The following is a 16,740-nucleotide window of genomic DNA, read 5'->3' as shown; positions in this document are numbered from 1 at the left end:
AGGGGACATCAAGTCCAAGAAACAGGTGAGTACACAGGGCCCTAATCCAGTCTGGGAAGATCTCCAGGGGTAGAGCTAAAGTAAATCCATGTGCAGATGGAAAACAAGAGTTAGTCGGGTGATGGGGACACAGTAGAGGCATCCCAGGTAGAGAGCACACCATGGGCAATGGCCCAGAAATAAATCCAAGAACCAGAAAAATGTTCTGGAGTGATTGAAGTCTGCAGGATGGAAGATAAAAGGAGGTAGAGTTAGAAGATGAGCCAGGCCCTTGTACCCTGTGATACTCCCTTGATTCCAGGGCAGCAGTACCCATTCATTATCAATACCTAGTTAGATGTCTTCTGGAAAAGATCACTAGCTGGAGGCAGCTGGATAGAAAAGTTAGGTTGGGTATCCAGGAGAAGCAGTGGGGATGTGGGGTAGCTTCTGAAGGTAAAGTTCTGGCTACATCAAGGTCACTGTCAGACCACTTCAGACTCCTTCTGCAGGACAGAGAGGTCCATCCAAGGTCCATCAAAAGCCCCCTGGGCACACCAGGCAGGGCTAAGTGCAGTCAGCCTTTAGGTCCTTTGGCCTAGAGTAGGTAAGCCTGGGGGCAGCCACAGTCCAAGGAGGGGACTGAAGCAGCCAGCACAAAAGATAAACCACCTGGGGAGAAGGGACCCCAACTTGTGATGAAGAAGGCCCAGAACATAGCAGATGTCAAAAGAGAGCCAGTGACATCCATCCAGGATGGATGCTCTTAGGGACAGGTGAAACAATGGCTGCTCCCAGGTGTGGTACCCAAAGTTCACTGAGGAGCCTCAGTTTCCTAACTTGACAAACACGATTAACTGCATCTGCCAGAAAGGGCTTGCTGTGGGGTTCACAGGACAGTGCAAGCTGATGCTCTTTTAGAATCTTAGAAGTCCAAAGGCTCTGGACACATGGGTTGTCATACACAGTTCCTGCTCATCAAATAGCTTATGTCCCTGACATTTCCCTGCCTCCCTGGAGTAGGCCAGTAGCAGTTCTGACCCATGGAGTGTGAGCAGAGAAGAGACGGGACACTCTAGGATGGAGGCAGATAAGAGCTATGAGCCCTCTCTACCTCCAAGATGGAGAGGCGGCCTATCCAGAAGCAGTGTCCCTGGGTAAGAAAGAATCCTTTGAAGTGTCAACATCTCAGAGTTCACCTATCCTGACTGGCCAGGAATCAGTAAGACTACAAATACTCTTGTGGCCTCCATTAGAGGAGTGTGTGAGTTTGTTGTGTGTGAGTTTTCAAAGAATTTAATATTTTAGATAAATATATTAAATAATCCTGTATAGCCTAATATACCATTTAAAGAGAGTCAAGTCTTCAATTTCAGGGGACTGTCTCATTGTAAACAGAAATTTCAAAAACTCAAGGAACTATGTAAAAGAAGAAGAGGGAACTTATAAATTCTTGGTTCCATTAGCTCTGCTCTGTAATTCTGAATGAGTCACAGTATTTACAAATGAGAATGCTGAGAATATTTCAGAGTGATTCTGGCAGAAGCTTCTGCTGAGGATGGGGAAACTGAGGCCCATGGAGGAGGAAGTCGCTTGGGGGCTGATCCAGTGGTCATAGGCTTCAACAGTAACAAAGGCCTGGTCCAGTAGGGCCTAAGCCTGGAATTCTCTCTTTCCCTAGTATGAAGTCCCAGTAGGAAGAAGGGCCAGTCACACATGTGAACATGTGGACCCTCCAGTCTGCAATCTGGGGTCTCCAACAGACAGGCACTCTGGGCCTGGGGGTGAGGTCATAGATCACTTGGTCTGACCTGGTCCAGGAGGAAGAGAAAAGTGCAGGCTACAGCAATGAGGGATAAAGATTAGGGGCAGCAGGGACCAAGCAATCATGTCAGCAACTGGCCTCAGGGTTAACTTGGTTGACAGTAAACCACTCTGTGTTCCTCCCAGGAAACACCAAAATGACAGCAGCAAATTTATATGTGCTCCTTCCATTAATTCCTTACAAGGAAGGCCAAAAGGCATTACAACAGAACCATCACACTTTTCCTGAGCTCCCGCATGGTAATGGCTGGCTGGATCTGGTTCCATATGCTAAGGAATGCTTTCTTCCCCATCCTGAGGCAGGTCCTATGGCCACTCCTATTCTACAGATGCTAGAACAGGCGTATCAGGGCTTGGAAACTGGCCCAGGACCAGTTGGAGGCACTGTCAGGATTCAAACCCGGCTGCCTGCCTTCAGAGCTCCTAAGGACTGTACCATTCAGCCTCTGGCCATAATTCCTGTAAACATTTGAAGGCAAGGCAAAATGCTACCTACCAAAATCAGCTTTTCAGTGATTAACTCCAAAATTCTGACATGCCACAGCCATGTCTGCATGGGCCCTGCCTCTGCAGGGACAGAGGCACAATGAGGACCCAGGTACTGCCACCTTCCTTGGACTGCAGATTAGAAACATCCACTGTCTTCTTCTTCCTTGTGTCTCATGAAGTGGCACCTCTTTCATCACAGAAAAGTCTTAACTGGGCTTCTCCAAAAATCTTCACCATGGCTGATTTTAGGACTATCAGCAAAAGAGTCTCTGCAAAAGAGTTCAATGTAGATAAACTTCCTATTTTCGTGTCGCCCTGTTTCCTTGGCCACCGGCTGAGAAGATACCAGCACTCCAGGTGCTGGACACCCCCTTACTAGTTCTTCACAAACATTTATCCAGTATAGTAGTTTGTAGAAATGTGCAAACAAGGCCTCTGGCCTTGAGCTGGGCTTCACAGAGATGTCTACATTTTTAAGATAAGTTACCAACTGGGCTCCATGGTAACAATTGGCAGGGGGAGGAAAGAAAGGGGAGAAGAAGCTCTCCCCTTCCCAGATGTTGTCCTTGAAGGGTTAACTTGCCCAAAACAGTGAAAGGAAAAGCTGCTTTTACGTGAACTTCTACAGACTGTGAACTTCTGAGCCCCTCCCCTTACATGCTGAGTATAAAACTCTGAAACTACCTGAACTCGGGGTTCAGGTGATTGATTGATTACAGCAAAAGCTGTGTCCTCTGAGCCTGGCTGCAGCCAAATAAGACTGTTTCCTGCTGTCTTTGGTGTCTTGCCTCATTTGTCCCTACAATACTCAGAGTTCTGTCTGTCGGTCCCCTCTCAGGCATATCCCCCAGTAAAATCTACCTATAATTAATCCTGTCTTGGTAGCTCTTCAGATGACTAGAACTGACAGTTCCTTATGGGAAAGAAAGCAAAGTCAAGTCACAGCCGACAAAAGGATGCCAAATCCACCCTGTGAAGCTCAGAACCAAAGACAACGAAACAACCTGTGGGCTGGGCTTGATGCCACTCACCTGAAACTCTAGCTTCACAGGAGGCTGGAACAGCAGGATCACAAGTCAGCCTGGGCAAGTTAGCAAGACCTTGTTTTAAAATAAAATAAAGGGCTCAGGGTATAGCTCAGAGGTACCAAGTGTGGGTCCTGGATTCAATCCCCAGTACTGAAAAAAAAAAGAAAACTAAAATGGAAAGCACTGGAAAGGACAACAGTCAGCTGCGTGTGTTGCAAGAAAGGATGGGGACACAAAGCAATGGGACACTTCTCACCCCTATGACAAGAGGCAGCTTTCCACCCTCACAACACTTCAGAACTGCCCACTTAGGACATCAAGACCTGCTCTTTTGCAATCACTTCCTCCTTCAATAATTCTAGTGTTAAAATAACTCAATTAAAAAAATAATAAAGCAAAAATTTGACTTAATGGTTAACAACCTAAAATCCCCAGGCATGGGAGAAGACAGATGGTGCCACTCACCCCCGCTCTCTGAGATGGGGCCTCTCATGTGCCCTTGTCCTGACTGCACGGTAATCACAGGCCCACCTTGCTTTCACATCTTGCCATCCAGTGGCATATCCCTAAACGGAAAGGTTGTGCATTTCCAATGTCCCCTTTAATCTATAGGTTATGCTTCCAATATCTTTTCCCCCACTTTCTATTTATTAACTGAAGAAACTGAGTGATCAGTCCTACAGTAATTCCCACAGTTGGGTTTTGTTTTTGTTTGTTGTTGTTATTGTTGTTATTTGTTTGGTGGTGCTGGGGCTTGAACCTAAGACCTCCCACATACTAGGCAAATGCCACATCCCCAGCCACCCATGGTTGGGTTTTGATGATTGTATCCCTATAGCACAACCAAACATCACTATCTATCTTTTATGTCCCTGCAAATTGGTAGTTGGATGGATCTGAAATCTGAATCTTGGGGACAGACCTTGTTCCAGTTTGGATATGAGGTATCCCCCAAAAGCTCATGTGGGAGATAATGCTAGAGCATTCAGAGGTGAATGATCAGATTATGAGAGATGCAGCCTAATCAATGGATTAGTCCACTGATCGGGATGAACTGGGCAATAATCATTATCAGGTTAGGGTGCGGCTTGAGGAGGTGGGTCACTGGACACACGCCTTCGGGGTTTATATTTTGTCCCTGGTGAATGGAGTTCTCTCCTTGCTTCCTGATTTCCATGTCCTGAGCTACCTTCCTCCTCCGCACCTGTCCACCGTGATGTTCTGCCTCACTCGGGGCCCAGAGCAATGGAGCCATCTATGGACTGAGACCTCTGAGACTATGAGTGCCTAATAAACTTTTCCTCCTCTAAAATTGCTCTTGACAGGTCTTTTGGTCACAACAGCAAAAATGCTGACTAAATAATACCCACCCCTCACCAGGCAGTGTGCCTCTTCAGCCCTTCCTGAGGTCAGCAGGCTCCAATGACCACAGGTCCCCGTTAACTAATGCACACATGTGCTGGAATTCTTCACTATGCAGAACGTCCCCTCATCAGCCACTGAGTGACCCAGTGGTGCAGCCTGCTTAGGAAAATCAGGATGTTTCAGTCTTTCTCTTTATTTACCAATGTTCAAAATAAATAACTGATTCCCCAGCAATCTCCAAAGGGGACTGATTAGGTTTGCATTTTGTCTGTTTTCTTGGTATTATGAAAAATCCATGGATTTAAACATATTTGATGTATTTCCACCCACTGCAGCTGCTACTCTTACTGATGTTCAAATTGTCCCACCTTTGGCCTCTCTGGGGCAGCTTCCATGTCTTCTAAATATCACCCTAGTGGTCTTTGATGGCTCTTTTGCTATCTACTATGACCAACTGTTCCAGGAACAACTAGTACATTTCTTGTGCCTAGCCTGTCATTTGTCTAGGAAGTCCTGGTTTATTTCAACAGAAAAATTAATTTCAAGACACAATCAGAGCCCAGTAGATACTCCTTGTTGGGTTGTTGGGTTAGCCCCTGTTTCCAGGACTCCCCAAGGAACACAGTTAGCTCATGAGTTCATGCTGATCCTTGTCAGTCAAGTTCAGGACTACAGGGGTCTCCTAACATCATGGATCTTTCCTCTTTATCTCCTTTCTCCCCCCACTGAAAATCCTGATCAAGGCCCCCAGATTTAGATCACATAATTATTCACTTGCTTCATCTTACATTACACACAAAACATGCTGGGAACAGCAATGCTGATACTGTTCACCACCACATGACTGGAATTCTTCACTATGCAGAAACACAAAATGTTTTATCTACAGTCTTTCCCATTCTCTTCCCATTTTTATAGTTGTAAGAACACAGATGAGTAAAAGGCCATTTCTACTATACCCATTCCCTCGCTTCCCTCAGCTCATCTTCATGACATAACTGAGGATTTATTTTCTCCTCCATTTATACATCACTCTCTCTCTCCAGTCACTCACCTGTGGGAAGCTCACCGGCCAATACTGTGGTTCCCAAACTGTGCACTGATGTACCTCAGGGTCCCTAATTCACCCACAGGGACATGACAGCATAGTCCATATTTCCAAGGTAAGCACAGCAAAGCTTGGCATCTGCCCACGCTGTGTACACCACCGCCTGAGGAGCTCCCAGTTTCAACCTCAGGTCACACTACATTCCCCTCGAGGATACCCTGTGAGGACGCTGACCGCCATAATTAACAGCAAAGCCCTTTCGCTCACACCCATTAGGGTGGCTACTAGAAATAAAAGAGAAAGAAAAAGAAAAGGAGGAGGAGGAGGAGGAAGAAAATAACAAGTTCTTGTGCTGGTGCTGGTAAGGATGTGAAAAAAATCGGAACCTTCGTGCACTGTTGGTGTGAATGCAAAATGGTGCAGCCATTGAGGAAAATAGTATGACAGTTCCTCAAAACATGAAAAACAGAACTGTCACCTGGCATGATGCACACCTGTGATCCCAGGAGCTCAGGAGGCGGAGGCAGGAGGATAGAGAGTTCAAAGCCAGCCTCAGCAACTTATCCAGGACCTAAGCAACTCAGCAAGACCCTGTCTCTACATCAAATACAAAAAAAGGGTGGGGATGTGGCTCCGTGGGAGAGCGTCCCTGGGTTCAATCCCTGGTCCCCCCCCAAAAAAAAAGAAAGTGAGAAGCCATCAGGAAATCCTTTCTCCTCTGACCTCCAATCTTCAGAACTGAGGGAGCCTAGACTGACCCTCCCTGAGCAGCCACACTCCAGGTGAACCTGCCAACAATGGTCAGCACCACACACCAAGCACATTCTGTCATGTGCAAACTCAGCTGTGACAGAACAGCCTGGAGGATATGCACCTAAACATAACTATTTTTTTCTCTTAATTTGCTTTGTGGTTTGATTTTTGGTTTTTATTTGTTTGTTATTGGTTTTGGTCTTTTTGTCTTTTCAGTGCTGGGGCTGGAACACAGGGCCTTGTGCACACCATGCAAGTGCCCTACCTTGAGATGCTTCCGCAGCCCTAAACATGACTATCATGATACATCCCTGGATAGATCACACTACATTCCCCTCAAGTATCTGAGCAAAGTGCCTCCATCCCAGGCAGATATGAAAGAAGACAGGAAGTGCCTTGCATCTTAGCTCAGCACCCCTGCTGTGAGGCTTAAGCCTCTTCTGATGTGCCTCCTGGTACACTGCCCCCCTAATAGAGAATCTTGGATGATGGCTCAAATGATCCCTGAACCAGCATCAGGCACACAGCAGGCCCACATCTTACAAGATAGCAAAGTCTACTAACCTGGAAATAGAACTTGGGAGATCTAAATAATGCTCTGCAGCTTATGAACTGCCTTCTCTGCCTAACCAGGTGTATGAGAGGCACATTTCTATTCTGCCCACTGCACAGTCCAGAGAAGGAGAATGAGGCTGAGAGAGGCACCAGATGCCAAAAGATGCCACTGTCAGTGAGAGGATGGGTCAAGGCCCATCTCTGTCATTGGCTTATGAGCCCCTCTCTGCTATGAAAGAGCTCCTGCCACCTCATACCCATCATCATGGGATCTTCCAACTCACATCCTGTCCAGGTCCTCAAGTGCTTCCCTTAACTTTCCTGCCCATGAATGGTACAGCCCTTCCAGGCAGGAAGCCCAGAGACTCTGTGGACTCTAGCCATTACCAGCCAACTCTCTAGATCCTTGTTCCTCTCTGTGGGGAAAAGAGGAACAAGAGGAAAAAGAGACTGGGTACTTGATTGCAAGTACCCAGCATGTGCCCAACCATGGACATAAGTGTCTTGCAGTTGTATCTATTATGGTTTCTATGGGATACACTGGCCTCCAAGACACAGAACCAGTCAACTAGAATCCTCTTCTGAGTGGGAAAGTCACTCACCAGGTTCACAAGAGCTGCTGTAGGCATGGGCCTGGCACTCTGTAGCTGGTGTGCAAGGATGCTTCGCCTGCCAATCACTTTATATCCCTGCATGAAGCTAATTTGACAAGTCACAGAAGGACAGCAAGCTTAGGACCAGGGGCCCATGACTTATACTTAGGATGTCGTGCTCAAGAACTAATATGTGCAAGTGGACTGGCAGCAAGACAGCCAATCTGCAAAGCTAGAAAAGCAAATCCCAAACAACCGTGTCTTCCACACTAATATATCCAGGACTTCCTCTAGCACCTCCAACAGATCCACCACCATCCTTACATGAGGTGCTAGGACTTTATTCTCTTTTCCTGGGATCACTGCAAAACCAAACTCTATCAATTTTCAACTAGAATGAAAAACCTCTCAGGAGAAAACAATTCTTTTCCAGTGGGCTAGAAAAATTCATTCCTGTACATGAAATTAAATGAAAATGCAACAGAATAAAATCAAGACTTTGAAAATGCGTAGGAATACTCATTCTTTGTTCCACCACCCTGGTGCAGGAATAAACAGGAGTTTCTGCCTAATCCTATATTCTCATTAACAGAGACATGCTCTGCATGAATAAACTGATTGTTAAAGAATGTGAACTAAGACAGTATAAAATAAGGTAAACAGAAATTAACCCTTCTCTTCTCTTGGACAACTAGGGGACCTTAATTAGGAATGTACTCACTGGCTCCTGCTCTGACTCTCTTTCCATAACCTCAGCTAAGACAAGCTGACTCTCCTGATGCAGGCTTATCCTTGAATCTATCCTGTGCTGGGTAGACTTTGGAGGTGAAGGTAAAGACATGGCTTACTCCTCTACTTCCCTGTTCCAATTCTCCAGCTAGAGCTCAGTCCTGTGAAGATCTGCACTGCAACTTTGAACTTCAGCCCTGTCTTTATCCATTTTCTGCTCCTATAACAAAATATCTGACACCCGAAAATTTATAAAGAATGAGAGTTTATTTGGCTCATAGTTCTAGAGACTGCAAAGTCTAAACACAGGGTGCTGGCATCTGCTCAGTATCTAGTGAGGGACTTATTGCGGTATTATAACATGGTAGAGGGCATTACATGGCAGGACAGAAAAAGGATGTAGCTAGTATGTCTCTTCCTCTTCTTACAAAGTCACTAATATCATCATGGGGCTCCACCTTCATGACTTCATCTATCCTAATTACCTCCCAAAGAAACTACCTCCAAATACCATTAACTATGGGGATTGAGTTTTCAACATATGAACTTCTGGAAACACCTCCCCACAGCAGTAAGCCACCATCATGTGCTAACTCCTGCTGCCCTAAGCCCTGGACAGCCTTTGCCCTAACCAGAGAGGCTCACCCAGAAGTTTATAACTCAGTATATCCAGCTGCCCTGGGCAATGGCACTCAGTTCTTCTGACCCTAGAATTCCTCAAGGATGATTTAAATCCCCCTGCCTGGACACCAAGCTGTAGGTTCCAACTCTCCATGGCCACCCTGACAGTATAGGTTACACGGCTATTATGAAACAAACAGTGTTCAGCTCAGTAGCAGATAAAGGCAGGGTGGGGTTGGGAGAGCAGCAGGACCTCAAGGTGCAGCATATGGAAGGAGCCCAGTTCCAGGTCACTTGCTCTCCTTAAGGACATCTGTAATTTAGGCACTAGCAACCAACCAAAAATTTTAAAAATATATACATAATGTTGGGGAAACTAGTCTGTCTTTGTTCAGATTCACCTTGTGGGGAAGAAGTGAAGAGTCCCTGCTTTTTTCATGCTCCATATCCATATGAAGCATGCCAGGAACTGTGTGGGTCAGAGTGCATGGTCATTCTCAGGATGCCCTAGAGGACAGAGGATGGCTGCCCTCTCTTGACAAGCATGCAACTGCTCCATTCAACAGAGAAGATGACACCCAGGGCTTCAGCCCCACTCCTGGTTCTGGGCCTGCCTTCTGCCAGACATTAAATCAAACCTTCCATCAGAACTTCCAGGAAAGCAAAGAACCAGTCAAGCCATGTCCAGGAGGCAGGGAAAGCCAGAACAGAGCCCATGAGGTCCCTGTACTCAGTACACTTGGGAAAGATGAGATAAAGAAAGGAAGGCGGAAAGAAGGAAGGCAAACAGGGTGCTTCAGAGTAGAGAGACAAAGGCAGGCAGGTGCTTCTGGAAGAACTGGCATTGGCAGGACAGCATCCATCTCTATTTTCTTCTTTAGGAAGAGAATTGGGATTTTAAATTAAACAACATACAGTTCTCCCTTTCAGATAATTGGGCCATATAATATAAAAATATATACATGTGGTCCAAAAGATATAAATGAATGGTATGGTGATTCCCAGAAAGGATTCTTAAAGGCAGCTGAATCGGTGGGGACATGAGCCCCTGTGCTAAAGCTTCCTCCTTACAGGTTCTAGAATGCCTGCCTGATTGCTGGAACCACAAGGTGTTTTGCAATGTAAGTCATGTATTAAGATGGTGGAGCAAATAGTCCCTGATGATCCCAGAGAGCTGATCACCCTTTCGCTTCCTTTAAGTGGGAGAAATAATGAATTTCTTTCTGGTTTAAAATTCTATGGCTTTGTATTTTCTGCTCTATGGAGCCAGACTCCACTAAGGATGTAACAGCCCAGGCAGCTCCTGCACTCTGCCTGAACATCCTTTTTCCTCTTATTTGGCCTCTCTCTCTGACAGGTAAGGTCAGAACAGACAGCCCTGGGTGACGGAGCTCCTAGATGCAGCATGGGGCAGATCTTCAGGTGTGAGCCATCCTAGGGCTCTGAAGGTCCCTCCAGGGATAAATCACTGAGACTGGCAAGTGACAGTCTGCTGAGGACCACCAGATCCGGCAAGGAAGGAACCCATAGCCATGGCAGCAGTTAACCTGGCAGCATCATCTGGTTCCCTGCTTCCCACACAGGTCCCCAGAAACCACACCCACTTAGACCCCCATGATGTCACTTGTCACCACAGGCCATTGCTCTACATCCAAAGTTTTTCTCTCTTCATTGGCCCAGTAACACCAGCATTTCAGTCACCAGCCCTTGACAATGGGGTCTAGAAACCAGCTGTAGACATCTGGACTCCAGGCAGGAAGGCCTCTCTTTGCACAATTAGAACACATACTGATCCCTGGTACTCACCTGAAAACAGGTGTCTAAAGCTCCTTGGCCTGCTTCCCGTCCTAAACCCATTCCCCACACTCAGAATCATAAAGTGCAAGCTTTTTTGAGTCTTTACTCCACTCTGACCTCTGCAATGGTCCCAGGACAACACTGAAACTCCTTATTACCAAGGCTAATGAGGACAGTCTACCTGTGGGTCCTGCTCACCTATACCTCAGCCTCTTCTCCCAGCACCTGCTCTCCCTGGCTTACATCCTCCAACCAGTCCCACACCCTGCTCACGCCTTTCTCCTGAGCTGACTCTACTTTTGAAGCCTCAGATCATAACCAATTCTTTCTGGAATTTTCCATAGTACCCTCTGTCCCCTGCCACATGGGCTGCCCCTCCTTGGACTTTAGTATCAAACCCAGCCTGTGGGGTCCTCAAGGGCAGCAGCTCTGTTTGTCATGACTCTACCTTCAGCTTGACCTGGGTCTGGCACACAGCCAGAGGAGAAAGGTGCACTTGAGAAAAATGCTCCACAGGACAAATGTGCAACCTTCTGAGACTTCAACCAGTCTTGACTTCAGACCAGAAGCACTCCAGTTCCAGAACTTTCCTCATAATCCAATGGTAAGATCTTAAAAGCTAAATCTAGTTAAGGCTCTGCATAGCCTCTGTAGCTCTGTTTACTGGGAAACAGTGACTCCACACTCTCTTTCATAGGACAAAACATTTGTTTAAAGGGTTTCTGATTCCATATGAGGTATGCATTGTCTATTCCTGTTGCTATAACAAAATGCTTGATACCGAATACTTTATAAGGAAAAGAGGTTCATTTAGCTCACAGTTTAGGGGGCAGAAAGCCCAAGATTAGGTAGTCACATGGGTTCAGTCTCTGGAGAGGGCCTGATGGTAGATGACATAAAGGCAGGAATATGTGGGAAAAGGAATGCTCACATGGAAAGACAGGAACCAGGAAGGGTCAAGGGCTAGGGTCCTTCTTTTTATAACAATCAGCTCTTGGGAGAACTAATTATGGTCCCATGAAGGGACATCACCCCCAATAACATAACCATCTTCCATCAGGTCCCACTCCTTGAGGGTCTCAACAATGCCACACTGGGGACCAAGCTTCCAACATAAGAACCATTAGAGAACACGCTCAAACCATACCAAACCACAGCAGGTGTCATAACAAAATACTATAAATTGGAGGATTATAAACAACAGAAATTTATTTCTCACCATTATCAAGGCTGGGAAGTCAAAGATCAAGGCACAGTGGATTTATTGAACACAAGGAACAGCTTTCTGGCTCAAAGATGGCACTTTCCTACTGTGTCCTCAGTGGAAGGGGTAAGTGGTCTTCCTCAGGCCTCTTCAGGAAGGCTCTAATCCCACTTGTGAGGCCTCCACCCTCAGGTCCAAATCACCTCCCCAAAGCTCCACCTCCTTAATACTATCACTTTGCAGGTAATTTCAACATATCAATTTGGCGGGGACACAAACATTAGCCCATTGCAAAGGGCCCTTCATTTTTATTCCCTTTGTAGCCAGGACCAGACATAGCTTTAAAATGACCAGTACTATAATGGGCAGCACCAGCTACTGAGGCCACTGGTCACTTCCACTGATGAGACAAGACCAACCCTTTTGGGAATGTTGACCCTCAGAAGCCCTGAGCATCCTGCCACAGCTTTCTGCAAAAGACTAAGCCACATGGACATTATTTTTACCACCTGTGGGGTACAGAGCTTGCACGAAACTCATCTGTGTCTCTAAGGGGACAGTGGCCCACATACCCTCAACACAGCAGGTCCTGTATGTGCTCAGGGGAGAGGGACTCTGCTCACAAGGTCATCCTCCAGGACAGCTACCTTCTAGATTTGAAACTGCTCACCATAGGTGATCCCACCTTGTGCCCCATGTCCAGGAATCCTGGGACACAGAGCTAGCAACCGCATGCTGCGGGCTACAGAGGACCACCATGCACCCTGGGCTCTCCGTAGCTTGGAAAAGCCTCCCAGGGAACCTGACCTCTACTGCCCATGAGTGTGGACACACAGCCTCAAGGACTATCTCACCTGCCACCTGCCTTCCCCCTTCCCCACAACCAGTGGCTTCTCCCACAGATGACTCACCAGAAGCAGGACGTTGACTCTGACACTGGTTGTAGCTGTGGCTCAGTGGCTTTGTTCCCCACACTGTACAGTGATCCTAAGTTATTAGAGGTTTAAATAGAAAATTTCAGAAATAAACAATTCATAAATCTTAAATAGCCTTTATTACAGTGGGTTATCATAATTGTTTCATTTTATCATTAGTAATTGCTGTTAATCTCTTACTGTGCCTAATTTATAAGTTCAAGTTTATCCTAGGTATGTATGTATAGGAAAAAACCTAGTAAATATATAGGCCCTGGTATTATCTGTGGTTTCAGAAACCCACATTTCAGAATATCTTGAAATGTATCCCCAGAGATAAGCAGGGTCTCCTGGACTGGGAAAGGGGGGCTGAACTCAGATACCTCCTTCCTGAATAAAAGGCCTACAGCCAGGCTGAGACTCAGGCCAGACCCTGCTGCAGAAACCATCTCAGATGCCTCCAGTGCCAGGGCTGAAGCTCACCCACAGGGACCTTTCTCTACTTGAACATCTGTGCATTTTAATACAACTTCCCAAAATATTACTGTGCAATTATTTCCAAAGACTTCAATGGGATCCCCAAATACATACAATTAAGACAGAAATTGTAATTTTAAATTACTGTTAATTTGAATAAACATAAAACTCTCTCATCTCTAGGCCAAATGAAGATACCAACATTCTAATTAACCCTGAGATGCTGCTGAACTCCTGAAAACCACCAGTCTGGAACCACTGAGGGAGAAGTGACTCCTGGATGGTGGAGAAGCCTGGTGGAAATGGTCCTCATGTGCCACCTTGACAGTGAAAACCATTCTCCAGCCAAGCACTGAAGGAGTACCACAACCTTGTCAAACGGGTGGCTAGTGACTTGAGGGCTTCAGTGGTGCCACACAAGGTCCTGTGGACAGGGGAGAAGGACACAAGGTCGCCCTCACAGCCCTGTTTTGCTGGGTGGCAGCAGGTAGCAGGCTGGAGCACAAGACTCCTGTAACCTCTGGTTCCTGAGCCTCCTCAAGGGTCCAGGAACTACTGAACTCAGGCAGGCTCTTCTGAGAGATGTCCAGGGCTGGGGCAGGATGCTCAGCATAACCTAATCTGCACGGAGGGCTGGAAGAGGTGACAACATACTCACATCCTCCACCAGAAGATGTCCCCCTCCTCCCACCCAGACCATTTTTCCAGTGTTCTGGTCCACAGGAGACCAAGAAGGGACAAAGTGGCTTACTCTGGAGGGCTATGCCCCTTGGAAAAGGGGAAGGTGGCTTTGCCCTGCCCCACAAGCAGGGACCAAGGGATGGCTGCCCTGAGTCCCCAGCATCTGGGAAACCATTGTCTGTATTGCCTGAGAATCTAGAGCCAGAGGCCATCACCAGCGCCATCTTCACCAGGACAGAAGAGTAGCTTCCCAGGGAGGAGCTTCCTGCTTCCCCTTGGATGTGAGGTGCTCCCCTGGAGACTCCTTGAAGGGATAGCCCAGGAGGACTACCCATAAGGTCTGAGAATGGAAAGCTCAGTCACCAGGCCAATAAGTTCTCAGCAGCAGCATGACTGAGGAAGTCACACAAGCACTTCTTAAGAAAACAAGTTAGAATTGAAACTTGGTGGAGCCTGAAAGTGCCAACCAGGCCACTGGTGGCAAGACTGCCCTTTCCCCTGACACTCCATGCCTGAGGCTCACCCTGGCCAGCAAGGGCAAATGGCTCAGGCCAGCAAGCAGGGAGGCCACAGAAGAGGGAAGGGAGCACACATACAGGCCCCTGTCCCCTCCTGCCTTCCAGGACTCCACCAGACAGGAGGAAGCTCCAGAGGTTCTATGAAGACTGTCATTTGAGCTTCCTAGGGCTCAAAGTAACCCCTAAACTTCCCATTGCCTTAGAACAGAAAGCTCCTGGCTGTCTGAACACTCATTTGGCAGGGAAAGAACCAACTTCCAGGACAGACTCAGAGGGACAGTGGGAATGAAGATAAAAGCCCTTTCTGTTCCCTTCTTACCAGATCTACGTGGGACAATGTGAGAAACACAGCAGCACTGGGCTCTGACAGCCCAGAGAGACACCAGCATTGGTGACACACTGGGTATTGGACATGACACTCTTCTCCAATACAGTTCTCAACCTGGTGTCCACTAGCCACCAAACTCCATGTGTGCCATGCCCATGTACATTCTGTTGGGTGTTTGGCCCAATCCCAGTTCAGAACCATGTCCACGCCATCTGCTGGGTGGAGTGCAAGGGCATAGGAGGTACGAACCCAGTCTCTGCCAGTCCTATCCTATACTGGTGAGGCTATGAAGCTGGGAGGCTGGAGTATCAGGAAGAGGCAGAGAACACAGCCTCTGGTCTCCCCTGTCAACTCAGCTACTTCCACTTTTTATAGAGATGTAAGTGGGCCGATTTTACCATTTATTAAAATAACTGTTGGGAAGCTTTAATATTAGGCAGAAGCCACTTCATCTTTAGCAGTAGGTGGCAGATCCACATGCAAGAACTGTGGTCTTGCTTTGTAATGTTTTGAACAACCAATAAATAAAAAAAAAGAATTGTGGTCTTTGGAATATACAATATTCTCCCTTTAGTGGAATTAGGACAATAATATTTTTTACACTTGTAATTAAGAGAAGAACAGATGGTGGTGGTTTAAAAATCTGTTCATGAGAATTAAAGCCGGTGGTGGGATCATCAACAAGATATGGGAAATGAAGGAGAAACTGTTTTTCTGGATGTGCAGAAGTCCCACTACTGCAATCCCTAAAGCAGAGTGTTAGGAATATAGGGTGGAGGTAGATATAAGGTTTACCTGTAGTAAGAGCTGGCAATTTAGAAATGACCATGGATGGTAATGACAGCTGGGTTAATCCTGATACCCCAGGGAGGCCCTGGCTCCAATACTATCACAGGGTGCCCTTCTAAAGACAGACCACCATGCCCAGTGAGAGGTACACAGCATCAAAACATTTGGCATGGCTACAATGGGCTGGGTCCTTTATTCTCTGAGGACCTCTGGGATCCAACCATCTGCCATCTGTCTTAGTCCATTTTCTGTTCCTATAACAATACACCTGGTGCTGGATACATTATTAAAGAAAAGAAGTTTATTTGGCTCACATTTTTAGAGGCCAAAAGTGCAGGATTAGGCATTCTTTCAGACCCCTTGGCTGCATCCCAACATGGTGGGAAAGTGGTAAAAGAAACAGCTGCATGCAGAAAGGTCCTGTGAGAACTACATTAATCCCTTTCAAGGACACATCCCCAAAAACCTGATTACTTCCTGCTAGGCCACACTTCTTTAAGGTTCTACCACCTCCCAACATCATCACACTGGGGCCACCCTTCCAACACATGAACCTTAGAGGACAAACCAAATCCAAACCATAGCCCAGTCTAACTTATCTGTATGCCGGGTTCACCTAAACTCAAGGCACAGAAGAAACCCTACAAGTTATCAGCCACTGCAATGAGGTGGCTTAGCCTTGTTATTTATCACTTTGGGGGTATATTCATCCAGATTATGCCAAGCTCTCTTCTGGCTGCAAGAGTGAGAGGGAACATACAGATGACATTCCAGTCCCTGGTACCTGTGCTCTAACGAAGAAGACAGAAAAAAGAGTCAACTATCAAGTGAAGAACACAATTCCAGGTATGTTAATACTCATGAGGAAAATCGAAGCAAGGCAAGAAACAGGGTTTCAGCTCTAACACATGAAGATCTTGGAAGCCATCACCCATCACCCCTGTCCTTAAGAAAAAAAAAAAAAAACAGATGAACCAAAAACTAGTGAATCTTCTCAGACCTATTGGTGAACTCAGTTTGCAAACCTCTCCCTTTCCTCACCCAAGCA

At 46.6% G+C, this 16,740-nt stretch overlaps 1 protein-coding gene across 9 annotated transcripts in view; it reads right to left on the bottom strand.

Moving 5' to 3' along the window:
• The window catches only part of Apba2 (amyloid beta precursor protein binding family A member 2), a 273,246-nt gene that overhangs the window by 199,237 nt on the left and 57,269 nt on the right, over nucleotides 1-16,740 (bottom strand). For 2 of the 9 annotated variants that reach the window (XM_058576702.1, XM_058576710.1), the window contains exon 3: nucleotides 12,897-12,972. The exons of the other annotated variants lie outside the window; for them this stretch is intronic. The gene's annotated coding sequence lies outside the window, so the exon portion shown is untranslated. The remainder of the gene's footprint in view (nucleotides 1-12,896; nucleotides 12,973-16,740) is intronic. 9 annotated transcript variants of the gene reach the window in all.

Source organism: Marmota monax, unplaced genomic scaffold (genome assembly GCF_021218885.2).
Source record: "Marmota monax isolate L192 unplaced genomic scaffold, Marmota_monax_Labrador192_F-V1.1 WCK01_AAM20220418_F8-fsc00005, whole genome shotgun sequence".
Lineage (NCBI taxonomy): Eukaryota > Metazoa > Chordata > Mammalia > Rodentia > Sciuridae > Marmota > Marmota monax.
This window is presented reverse-complemented; position numbering and strand designations above follow the sequence as displayed.